This window comes from Humulus lupulus, chromosome 4, assembly GCF_963169125.1.
Source record: "Humulus lupulus chromosome 4, drHumLupu1.1, whole genome shotgun sequence".
Lineage (NCBI taxonomy): Eukaryota > Viridiplantae > Streptophyta > Magnoliopsida > Rosales > Cannabaceae > Humulus > Humulus lupulus.
In genome coordinates, this window is record NC_084796.1 from 106,056,399 (window position 1) to 106,068,424 (window position 12,026).

Genomic DNA, 12,026 nt, shown 5'->3' on the forward strand with positions numbered 1-12,026 from the left:
TTTAGCTACTTTGAATAAATCATTGTTAAGAGCTAGGGGTTCGTTAGGTCGCAGAATATAAAGCCCATTTTCCAAACATGCAATACAAAATTGTCATCCATTGAAAGAAATAGATATATTAAAACTTGTGAAAGTCATAACAAATCGTTCTAATTGCAACATGGAAACTGAAATTAAATTTCTACTAAAATCCGGAATAAAAAATACAACTTTTAAAATTAAGTATTTATTTCCAAACTTCAGACGAGCTATTCCTCTAGCTTGGACCTTAACGAACGCTCCGTTCCCAACTCTAAGCTTTAAGTCGCCTTCGTTCACTTCCTCCCACTATTCAAGAAGCTGTAAACAGTTACAAACATGGTTAGTAGTTCTAGAATCATTAATCCAAACGGATTTATCATTCTCTAAAACACATGTTTCCAAGATAAATGAACTATAATCATTACCTTTGTTTTTCGCTGCTAGAAACTTAGGGCAATCTCATTTCCAATGCCCCTTCTCTTTGCATTGAAAGCACTTATCTTTACCTTTCTTATTTTTCATGTTCTTCCCCTTAGACGTCTGTGCACGTGGTTGTGCACTCGTCTTTGCAGCCTTTGTAGGCTTGGGGTTGTTGTTTTGTCCACCTTTCCTTTTCTAGCTTTCGAAGATGAAGCTGGGTTAGCTTCAGCCTTAGCTAGATGAGCAGCAACATTAGCAGTCTTATTTTCACCTCCTTTACTAGGTCCACCCATGACAGGTTCAATAATCTGAAACTCGTTCATGAGCTGCGTCAGACCATAGTTGAGTTGAGCACGAACGTGCAGACACGATGCCATCAGATAATTCACGGTGCCATCACGTACGTGTGGAGACGGTGTTATCCAAGCATTTACGGTACCATCACGAGCATTGACGGTGCCATCACTAACGTGCAGACACGGTGCTCGTTCTAGGGATTCCTCAATCATGACGAATTCAGAGTTGTCACCAATCAACTCTATGTTGATATTCTGCTTCCAATTAAGGAAGTTTTCTCCATCAAAAGTTGAGAAAGGATGGGAGTAGACACAGACATTACTTAACTTAAAACTACAAATTATCAATAAAATAGAAATCAATCACATTTGCTCAATAAAACTTCTATTCACACAAATTTCAAGAAATAGCACAACATATACCAAAAATATGTAAGATATGAGAAAAAATACCAAAAACAATCATATCTCTATTTCTTTAGGTTTTTTTTAACTAATCTATGATATCTTTGTCCCGGTTGGCGAGAGTCAAAAATACCACTAGTTAAATAGAGTTGTAAACTCATTTAATAATTGACACCATTATTAACAACCTACTATTCGATCAAAATAAGAAAACAAAATCTCTTATTTTATGAGCTAGACCCACGGTTTCAATAATCATAGATTTAGTCCTAGTAGTCACCGTAGGGGTGAGTCTAGTAGAATTTGACCTATAATTATCTATCTTTTGAAATCTAACCTTGTCAAAATAACTAATGAACATCTTCCGTAGGGGGACGAATCAAAGCGCCTTGAGGCCCCATTAAGCTATTTCCTATGTTAAACCAACGGTGGAGATCGAATAAAATTCTTAAAATAAGCTCATTATAAAATTAAAATTAGTATTTTTATTATTTATTTTTAGAAAATTAATGACTATGGTTTTCCAAAAAAAATCAAACAGATTAAAATTTTTAAAACCAAAGTCCTATAATTTCTTATTAATTCTAAAGTGTCACATTGAAACAAATTCAATTAATTTAGAATTAATTTGTTACTAATCAATATTTAGGTTTAACTAATATAATGCCCCTATACAATTAAGTCCAACTCGGGTAAATGAGCCTTAACAATTGGGCTTGTATGGAGGAGGGCTGGGTCCAGTATGTCGTTCCCACTACAAATGCCCCTATCTTCCATACAAGGTCCAAAAGACAGGAATTTAAACCTTCGTTTTATTAATTGTTATTAATTGATTAGGCCCACTATAGTCATGCAAAGCAAATGGGCCTTCACAAGTAGAATCACCCACAAGGGAAGAATTTAAACTTTACATTTTCTAATGGGCCCAAATAAAGCCTATCATTTTATGAATATTTTATTTGGCAAAATACCATATATCTAACAAGCATATGGGCCACTATATGCATCTAAGCCGAATTGCAAAAATACCACATATAGTGCAAACAGACATGTTATAATTGGATGGGCCTAATCATGTTACTATATGAGCAATTCTATGAATTTATGCAAAAATACCACAATTTATTTCATTTGCAAAAATACCACAATTAATTATCTAGAATTTATTAAAAAAAATTCAAATTAATTAAATTTTTACAAAAAATAAGTCAATTTAAATGAAATTTATCAACAATTAACAATAGTTAATTTAAATTTCATTTATCAACAATCAACTTGGTTTTAGGTTAATTTGAAAAAAAATATTAATTTAATTTAAATAGGATTTATCAACAATTAACCAAAGTTAATTTAAATCTCATTTATTAAAAAAATATATTTTGTTAATTGGCTGAAAAAAATGATATTTTTCAAAATTTAACTAATTTTAAATTTTAAAATCAATATCTAAACTATTTTCTAAAAATATCTTGTGTTGTTACAACTATTATCTAATATTTTAACTATTTAAAAATAATAAAATACAAATAGTTATAACAACCCTAAAATATCTCAAATAGTTAAATAAATTCAAATATCCATAAAAATATCTAACTAACAATGTTCAAATTTCAAATAATTTAAATATTAAAAACTATAGAATAAAAAGATATTTATATTTTCAAATAAAGATTTAATAAAAATATCAAGAATTTAAATGAAAATATATTAAATATCTGATATCATAATTCTAATATTTTAATATATTAAAAGATTTAAGATAAAGTTGTTAGTCTATTTTTAAATTTGAATTTGAATATTTGTAGAAAATATCTAATTACTTAATTCTCAACTAACAAAAATATCTTATTTAAAAAAAAATTTAAATGATAAAACAAAAAAAAAAAAGATATTTTTGGTTTTGATTATAAATAATAAATTTCAACAAATTTTATTTTCTTTAAAAAAATAATTAAAAAAAATAATTGGATGAACAGTACCACGGGTACTGTTCATCGCGTGCGCGTGCGGGTTGGGCATGCGCGCGCGGCTGCAGGGGCGTGCGCGCGGGGCACGCGGGTGGCGCACGGGTGGTGCGCACGGTGCGTGGGCGAGGCGCGCGCGCGCATGGCAGCCAATGCAAATTTTTCTAAAATTTTTTTGAGCAATTTTTTTAAACCAAAACCATTTTCTAATTAATTTTTAACATGTTTTACACAAAATAAAGCATATATAAAAATTAATAGCATAGAAAATACAACAAAATAACCTAAAAATTGCTAAAATTCACATAAAATCAATATGCTCATAAAAACATGAAAACCATCCAATTATTCAAACATATCAAATAATCCAATTTTAAACATGTTCATGCATGAAAATAAATATTACCAAAGGCTCTGAGGCCAGTTGTTGGAAAAAAGCTTATACATGATCTTTATTTATTTTCATGTATATCTAATATTAAACAAATTAATACAAGATAACCTAAAACATGTTTCTAAAATTGAATTAAAAAATAAACAAATAATATAATACTTACAGTATACGCAGCGGAATTAAGAGTCCTTCCTTTAGTTTCTCTAACTCTTGTATCCTCTATGTCGCAGAGTATTATCAAGAAACTAAACCAATCTTCTATTTTCTTCACAATCTTCCAATGTATCCTTAGAACCACCTAGACTAGTGTGGGCAACTCTCATCACATGAGATAGATATAGAGAGAAGAAGAGAAAATAACAAAGAGGTTTAGAAAAGGACTTGTGTTTAGAGAGAATCTAAAACTATTAGAAAATCTGACTTGTGACTTACAAACTTCTTTTATTGACTTCTCTCTAAGCACTCCTTTTATAGACTCAATTATGCCATTTAATTTAATTAAAAAATCAATAAAATAATAACTATTTTGAAGCCCTAGGTCGAAATTATCATGGGCTATAGGCCCGTGAAATTTCTCATTTGATTATAAGCCCATTGGACTTAAAATCAAGGCCTGTATTATTTTCTATTGATTTAATTAATTAAATAATTATTTAAATCCTTTATCAAATTAATTATTTATAATTTGAACCTTGATTTAAACTTATTTATTAATTTAGATACCAATTTATCTTAATTAATAAATCTGCCATAATTTCTCTTTTCTTCTCAAAATTACACAACTCTGTGAAACTATCCAAAATTGACCTGGTCAACTTTGATAATTTTAATTGATGATTAAATCAATTAATTGAGACTATCTAGATGATTTTATCCAAGGTACAATGGGGACCATGGGCCTATGAAATCAAGCTCCAATAAGTTATCATAAACCTAACAAATAAATTTACTAACTTATTAATTCCTCGTGACTCCACTATAGACTTGGAATTGCACTCTTGAATTCATAGAACGCTCTATAACAAATATAGATACGCTATTAATTATCCATTGTTACAACCATAATTGTCACTCAATCCTCTATAGACGGTCTACAATGAGATAGGACTAAAATACCGTTTTACCCTTCATTGTATTTTATCCTTAAAACACTTAGTTCCTTGTAAATGATATTTCAGTAAACTAATTTAATTACTGAAATGAGATCTCTATCATTTAACACCTTGAACCAAACTAAAAGGAAACCGTCGTTTCACTTCTTCATCAGAAGCTATAGATGTTCATATCTATGATTAACACTCCCACTCAATTATACTACCGAGTTCCCAAGATGTAAGTATGGGCTAGTCCGTAGGGTATGCTGGTAACGAACAAGTCAAAGAACTCAAATAATACAATTAGTTAGAATACTAACCACTCAGAATTGAGACTGAATTGACCTATGGTCAACTATATGATATGACTAGAATAGATAATAACGGTATGTTTACTTACCTTATCAATTGTCAATATCGGTCCTGCCCGATGTAACAAATACATCCGATCTTATCTACTTTGCTAATGTTCTGGAAAGAACATAACACTGTAATGTGTAAGTAGATCATATCGTAGATTGGCAAGTCAGTGTAAATCTGGTGCACTGACTAATCTTAGGACTAACTTATTTTGAACATATAATCATATTTATATTCCACTGTGATTACGTCACTATAAATAAGATTAGCTATATGCTCAGGATTTAATAGAAGTTTATATTAAACAAATAATCATGAAAATAAAACATGTGAGCAAAGTGATTGACCAAGTCAAAAAATGATTTCTATTCTTTTATTGATAATAAAATGAGATTACAAAGAATTTGGGTTTTAATTAGGGCATAAAACCCCAACAGGAAGTTCATCAGGAAGAAGAATTTGCGTTTTGGTTTAAGCTTGGTGATAAGGTAGTGAGGTTTTCTATTAGTGAGTTTGGATTAATTACTGGGCTAGATTGTGCAGGTAATGTTGATTTAAATATGTTTCCTGATGGTAAAAAAGGTCTTAGGAAATAATTTTTCCCTGGTGTGAAAGCGAATGACAAAGTTAGCAAAAATGAAGCTAGTAATCTTTTTAATTCAGAGAATTTTAATGCTATGGAGGATGACCTTGCTGTGGAGTTGGGGACTGTAGCGTCCCAAATTTGCTAATAAGGCTTAGGGCCTTGATTAGCGTGCCCGGAGGGCAATAAGTGATTTATTATTATAATATGTGAATTTGATGAGTATGTGATTAGAAATGCATGTTTAGGTGAATTAAATATGCATGCGGGCCCTGTTTGGTTATTAGGGGCATGTTTGTAATTTTAGCCTGTTGAGGGCATAAATGTGATTATTATGATATATTTGTGATATATTTGTGTTGCACGATCTGAGATAGTCCTAGAGAGTAGTTAGCTAGAAAGTCACAACGGGGTCGAAAACCCGACTCGGGGTGAGTCGATGGGTATTTCGAGTATTGGATATTTTACGGGGTTATCGGGTTATGGAAATAAATATTTGGAGATATATTTGAAGTTAGAGTGTTTAGGAGGGAATATTGGGGAAATTTACCATTTTTCCCTCAGGGACAGTTTTGGCACCCCGAGCCTTTGAGGTAACCTTAGAGACTAAGTTAAGTAAAACAAAACATAGGAAACACTCATAATTTTCTAAACTGACCCAAACCTCTCTTCTTTTTCTCTTGTTTTCTCTCAACCTTACCTAGGGAATTTTGAAGATCAAGCTAGGAGTTGAAGCTCTAAAACTTGGGGATTAGCTCAGTATCAATTTGTGGGTTCAAGTAGAGGCTAAGGTAAACTCTAAACTGTGATTCTAGTTATTTAATTCTGTGGATATTTGCTGGGTTTTTAGTTTTCTTGAAGCTTTGAAGTGGGAGATTGGAATTAGAGTATGATGAGTTTTTAAGTTGGATTTTGTTAGGTTTTGTTGCTGAGACTGTTCTAGGACTTCTACGATAAATGAATTGGATTGCTAGGTTGATTTTAGGGGTAATTGGCTTGGTTTTGGTAGAGAAAATGAAGGTTTTTCTGGGTTCGAGGGGTCGGGTTGCAGCATTGTTCTTGCTGAGCCGCGACCCTTTAGAACATTTGGGCGGCTTGAAAGTAAGGGTGCGCCGCGGCGCTCTACAGGCAGGGCCGCGACGTGTATGGGAAAAATTTGGAGGCTGAGCCTTTGGTTGAGGGCGGGCCGTGGCATGGGTCCTCGGGGCCGCGACGCTTAGTGAGTTTTTGGACCCCAAGGAGGTTTTAGGCTCGGGAATCCAAAAGTTAAGGCTCGGGATGGATTTTATCACCCGGATTGATAGAATTCAAGGCCCCGGAGACTAGAATTATGATCCAAAGTTATTTAATGGATTAGAACTTGATGGATGGATATTGTTGACGCGTTGTGACTAGGGTTTCAGCGAGGCTCGGGTTAGGGGACTCTGCTCGGGACATCGGTGCTTGGAAAGCTTGGGACACAGGTAAGAAAACTATTGTACCCATAGAGCAGGGCGAGGCCCTATAGTTTGTGTTGCAGTGCATGTGTAATGCCCCGAATTTTCTAATAAGGTTTAGGACCTGGATTAGGAGGCCGGGAGGGCCATAATTAGTTTATTATGTTATTAAATGATTATATGCATGTTTATGTGAATTATATTATAATATGATGATAAATGCATGCATATTGGTTTATTTTTAATTATAAGGGCATTTTGGTAATTTGGCCCGTGAGGGCGTAATTGTGTATTTTCGTGCATGTGGGTGAGTTATGAATGGTACCACATTATATGTGGATTTGTTCGAGCCTTTCGGCATGAGATGATCATGAAATGCAAGTGTTTGGTCTGGTCATAACGGGTTTAAGTTCGGGGCTCGGGGTGAGTCTCGGGGTGATTTTAATGGTTAGAACATTACCGGGAATTAAAGAGTAATGGGATATGATTTATTGGTATTTGAGAATAACGGGAATTGGAGGGTGTTAATTATGATTAACGAAATAGGCGGGAAAGGACGGTTATGCCCTTGGTGGCTGTTAAGGCTTTTATTTAGACTTGAGGGCTTTTAGGTCTTTTCACCCTTAAGGATTTATATTAACCCTTTAAGTTTAGAAAGCTGTAGAAAAACAGAGTCTCACTTCCTCCTTCTCTCCCGATGGTTTTTCTCTTCCATTTCTCTTTGAATTTTCAAGCTCTTTTTGAGGAACCAAACCAGGGAACCAAGCTGTGATAAGCTAGGGTTATGCTCTACCATTGAAGAGGGTGTGTTGCAGAAATTGAGGTGAGTTTTTAGCCATTAGAACTCATGTTCTTGCTCTGTTTTCCTAGTTGAGTTTCAGCTGGATTTTGAGTTGGAAAGTTGGGAATTGATTGGAGTTTTGGCTAGGGTTCTTGGGGTTGTAGTGCCTAGGACATGCGGGGATGGATTTTGGGTTAATTTGGGAGTTAATTTGATGTTTGGAAGCTTTTGGTTTGGGTTAGAAATGGTGGAGTCGAAGGGAGAAGTTTCTGGCCATTTTCAGGCTGGAGGTAGCGCTACAGCGCTACCTGAAGTGGCTCTGGGGCAGTTTGGTTCTGTCTTGAGCGCTAGGGCACTAGGGGGTAGCGCTACATCGCTACCCTATTTCTTCAAAACCCCGTTTTGAGTGTTTTTAAGGGTTTTTGGCTCGGGGATTCAATCCTTAAGGCCCGGGATCGAATCTACTCACCGTGTGGATACATTTCAGGGTCTCGAGAATGGGGTTTAGATCAAGACCCTATTATTGTTGATTTTCATTAATGGAGGTTACATGGTTATGACTAGGTGACCGCTAAGGGATTAAAGGATCGATCGTTCTCAAGGGTTGTTTTTATTCTAATTCTCGCTCGAACTAGAGGTAAGAAAACTGCACCCTGTGTATATGTGACATGCATGGTTATTCTTGATGCATGTTGGATGTTTAAATGTGATGCATGTGATGCACGAGAAACATATGATTAGGGCATGTCGTGAATATTGAATATGAGATTGGTCAGAGCTTGAGCCTTTGTGTTTATGCATGATCCTAATTGTGCTAGCAATTGTTAAGTAAGCATGCTGAATGCCCTATATTTAGATATTTGACATATGATATATGTTTGGTAGCATTGCTTACTTGTGTATGGCACTGACTAGTCAGGGTCGGCATTGGTCGCGTATTACGGACCTAAGAGCCGAAAATGGCATAAGCGTCATGAACGCAGGGCCGATAAAAGATTAGATCTAATCGATATTAGCGTTGAATGACTCTAGGAGCATTAATGCTGGACCGACCCTAAGGTCGATGAAAATTATAAGCGCTTGACTAGTCTAGGACTAGTTACTTAGAGCCAGGGCCAAAGGTATAGGTGACGGTTTGTCACATGGCTAGGGAGCGGAATCCCATGGTTGTGACTCTATGGTCATGCGATAGGTTATATTGGTGACTAGTTCATCGAACACCTATCTTGATAAGCTAATGAAAGGATCACTTATTTGCAAAGCCCCGGTGACCCTATCGTCACATGGCTAAAGGGAACGAAACCCACCTTAGTGACTTGTACAACTGTCACTCTTCTATTTAGGGCTATAAGCCCGGTATGGTTACCAGAACCACCAGTGTTAAATCACTATTCTGATTAGGATTAACTTGATAGTCATCCACTTAGGAGGGTAGGATTCCTTATCCTGGATACCCATCATTACGTGAACCTATTTGCCTGCTTGAATAAGGCTATATTTGCTAGGTGCGTGCCTTATGATTTGATGACATGTTATTACTGTTCATGAGCATATTGAGTTTTCTTGCTGGGCTTCGGCTCACGGGTGCTATGTGGTGCAGGTAAAGGCAAAAGAAAGCTGGACCATCCTTGAGCTGGAGAGCTTAGGTGACGATGTGTACATATGCGGCTGCTCGTCCGCCACGGCCGAGGGTTGAAAGAGGAACTAGGGTTAAACCCTGTTTTGCCGCTTAGATCGGCTGGTTGTAAATATTTTCTTGTAATAGACCTTTAAATTATATTTTTGGGATCCCAATGTATATAGTAAACGTTCTAATGAAACATTATATCTTAACCAAAATGTTTAATCCCTAAACCGCTAATCATACTTAGTTACACGATTTTGGCCAAATGACTAGATTAGCGAGTTTTGCACTATTTATAAGGCACACCGTAATGGTCCCTGGAGTTTAGGGCGTTACAACATGGCCCTATATGATTGTATTGCAGGGCGTAGCCCCATTGATTATGTTTATATGTGTTTAAGTATTTATTTAATTATGCTCTGTGTGCATATATGTGAATGAACGACAAGAGCTGGTGTAATGCCCAGATTCCCTAATGCGGTTTAATGGCTGGATTAGTAGGCCGGGAGGGCCATAACTGTTAATTATGCCATTAAATGATAATATGCATGTTTATGTGAATAATATTATAATATGATGTTAAATGCATGCATGTGGGTCCACATTTCATTACAGGGATGTTTTGGTAATTTGGCTTGTTCAGGGCGTAATTGTATATTTGTATGCATGTCGGTGATCTATTGTTGGGACCACATTACAATGTGGGTTTGATCGAGCTTTTCGGCATGAGACGATCTTGGAATATTAGTTAGCGGTTTAGTCATAACAGGTTTAAGTTCGGGACTCGGGGTGAGTCTCGGGGTGATTTTAATGATTAGAGCGTTGTCGAGAATTAAAGGGTAACGTGATATGAATTATTGGTGTTTGAGAATTTTGAGAATAGCGGGAATCGGAGAGCGTTAATTATGATTAACGAGATAGGTGGGAAATACCAATTTTGCCCTTGGGAGCCTTTAGAAACCCTTATTAGACCTAGGGGTATTTTGTCTTTTTACCCCTAGGATAGACTTAAGCCATTGAAGGCTGTAGAAAGGTAGTGAAAACAGAGTATAGACTGGAGCTTCTCCCGTGCCTATTTTCTTCTCTTTTCTCTTTAGATTTTTGAGATTAACTTGGGGATTCAAGCTTGGGAAGTAAGTCTTGTGAGCTTGGGAATGTGTTCCACTGTTGAAGAGCATCATAATCTGAGCTTGAGGTAAGTTTCTAGCCATTAAAATCCCCGCTTTGCTCTGTTTTAGTTATGGTTTTCAGTTGGGATTTCTAGGTTGGATGCTTGGTTTTTTTGGGAGTTTTGGCTAGGGTTCTTATGGTTATGATGCTTAGGGTATGTGAGGATGGTTTTTGGGTTCATTTGGCATCAAAAATGGGATTTGGAAGCATTGGAATCGAGTTAGAACTGAAGGAGTCGAAGAAGGAGGTTTCAGGGGAGAACCAGTCTGGGGGTAGCGCTACAACGCCCATCAGAGGGCGCTGTAGCGCTACACAGGATTTCTGTGGGCGGTTTGGGGGTTCTGAGTATAGCGCTTGGGCGCTAGGGAGCAGCGCTGTAGCGCTACTCTGTTCCTCCAGAATCCCATTTTGAGTGTTTTTAAGGGTTTTTGGCTCGAGGTTTCAATCCTTAAGGCCCGGGATCGAATCTACTCACTGTGTGGGCATGTTTCGAGGTCCCGAGAGTGGGGTTTAGGTTAAGACCCTTTTATTGTTGATTTTCATTAATGGAGGTTATAATTGGTTATGATTAGGTAACCGTTAAGGAATCAAAAGGTCGATCGTTCTCAGGAGTCGTTCTTGTTCTATTTCTCGCTCGAACCAGAGGTAAGAAAACTGCACCCTGTGTATATGACATGCATGATCATTATTGAGGAATGTTGGTTGATTGATGTGGACATTGATTGCATATTAAATGCTAGCGGATGTTGTTTACTTGTGTATGGCACTGATTAGTCAGGGACGGCACTGGTCGCATATTACTGACCTGAGAGTCAGAAACGGCATAAGCGTCCTGAACGCAGGGCTGAATGAAGATTAGATCTAATCGATATCAGCGTTGAATGAATCTAAGGCATTAATGCTGGACCGACCCTAAGGTCGGTGAATCTTATAAGTGCTTGACTAGTCTAGGACTAGTTACTCAGAGCAAGGGCCCAAGGCCTAGGTGACAGCTTGTCACATGGCTAGGGAACAAAATTCCATGGTTATGACTCTATGGTCATGAGGTAGGTTATGTTGGTGACTAGTCATCATGCACCTAACCTATTTAAGCTAGTGAAAGTTTCACTTATTTCTAAAGCCCCGGTGACCCTATTGTCACATGGCTAATGGGAACGGAACCCACCTTAGTGACTTTTGCGACTGTCACTCCTCTGTTTTGGACTGAAAGTCATGAATGATTATTACGATCATTGTTGATATTATATTCATGCTATATTGTGTTTTCTTGCTGGGCCTTGGCTCATGGGTGCTATGTGGTGCAGGTAAAGGGAAAGAAAAGCTCACCCAGCCTTGAGTGGAGAGCTTAGGTGGTGTTGTGTACATATGCGGCTGCTTGACCACCACGGCCAAGGAGTTCTCAGAGGAACTAGGGGGTTTACCCTATTTTTTCCGCTTAGGTCGGCGGGTTTGTAAATTTGAAACAGCAATGACCATTT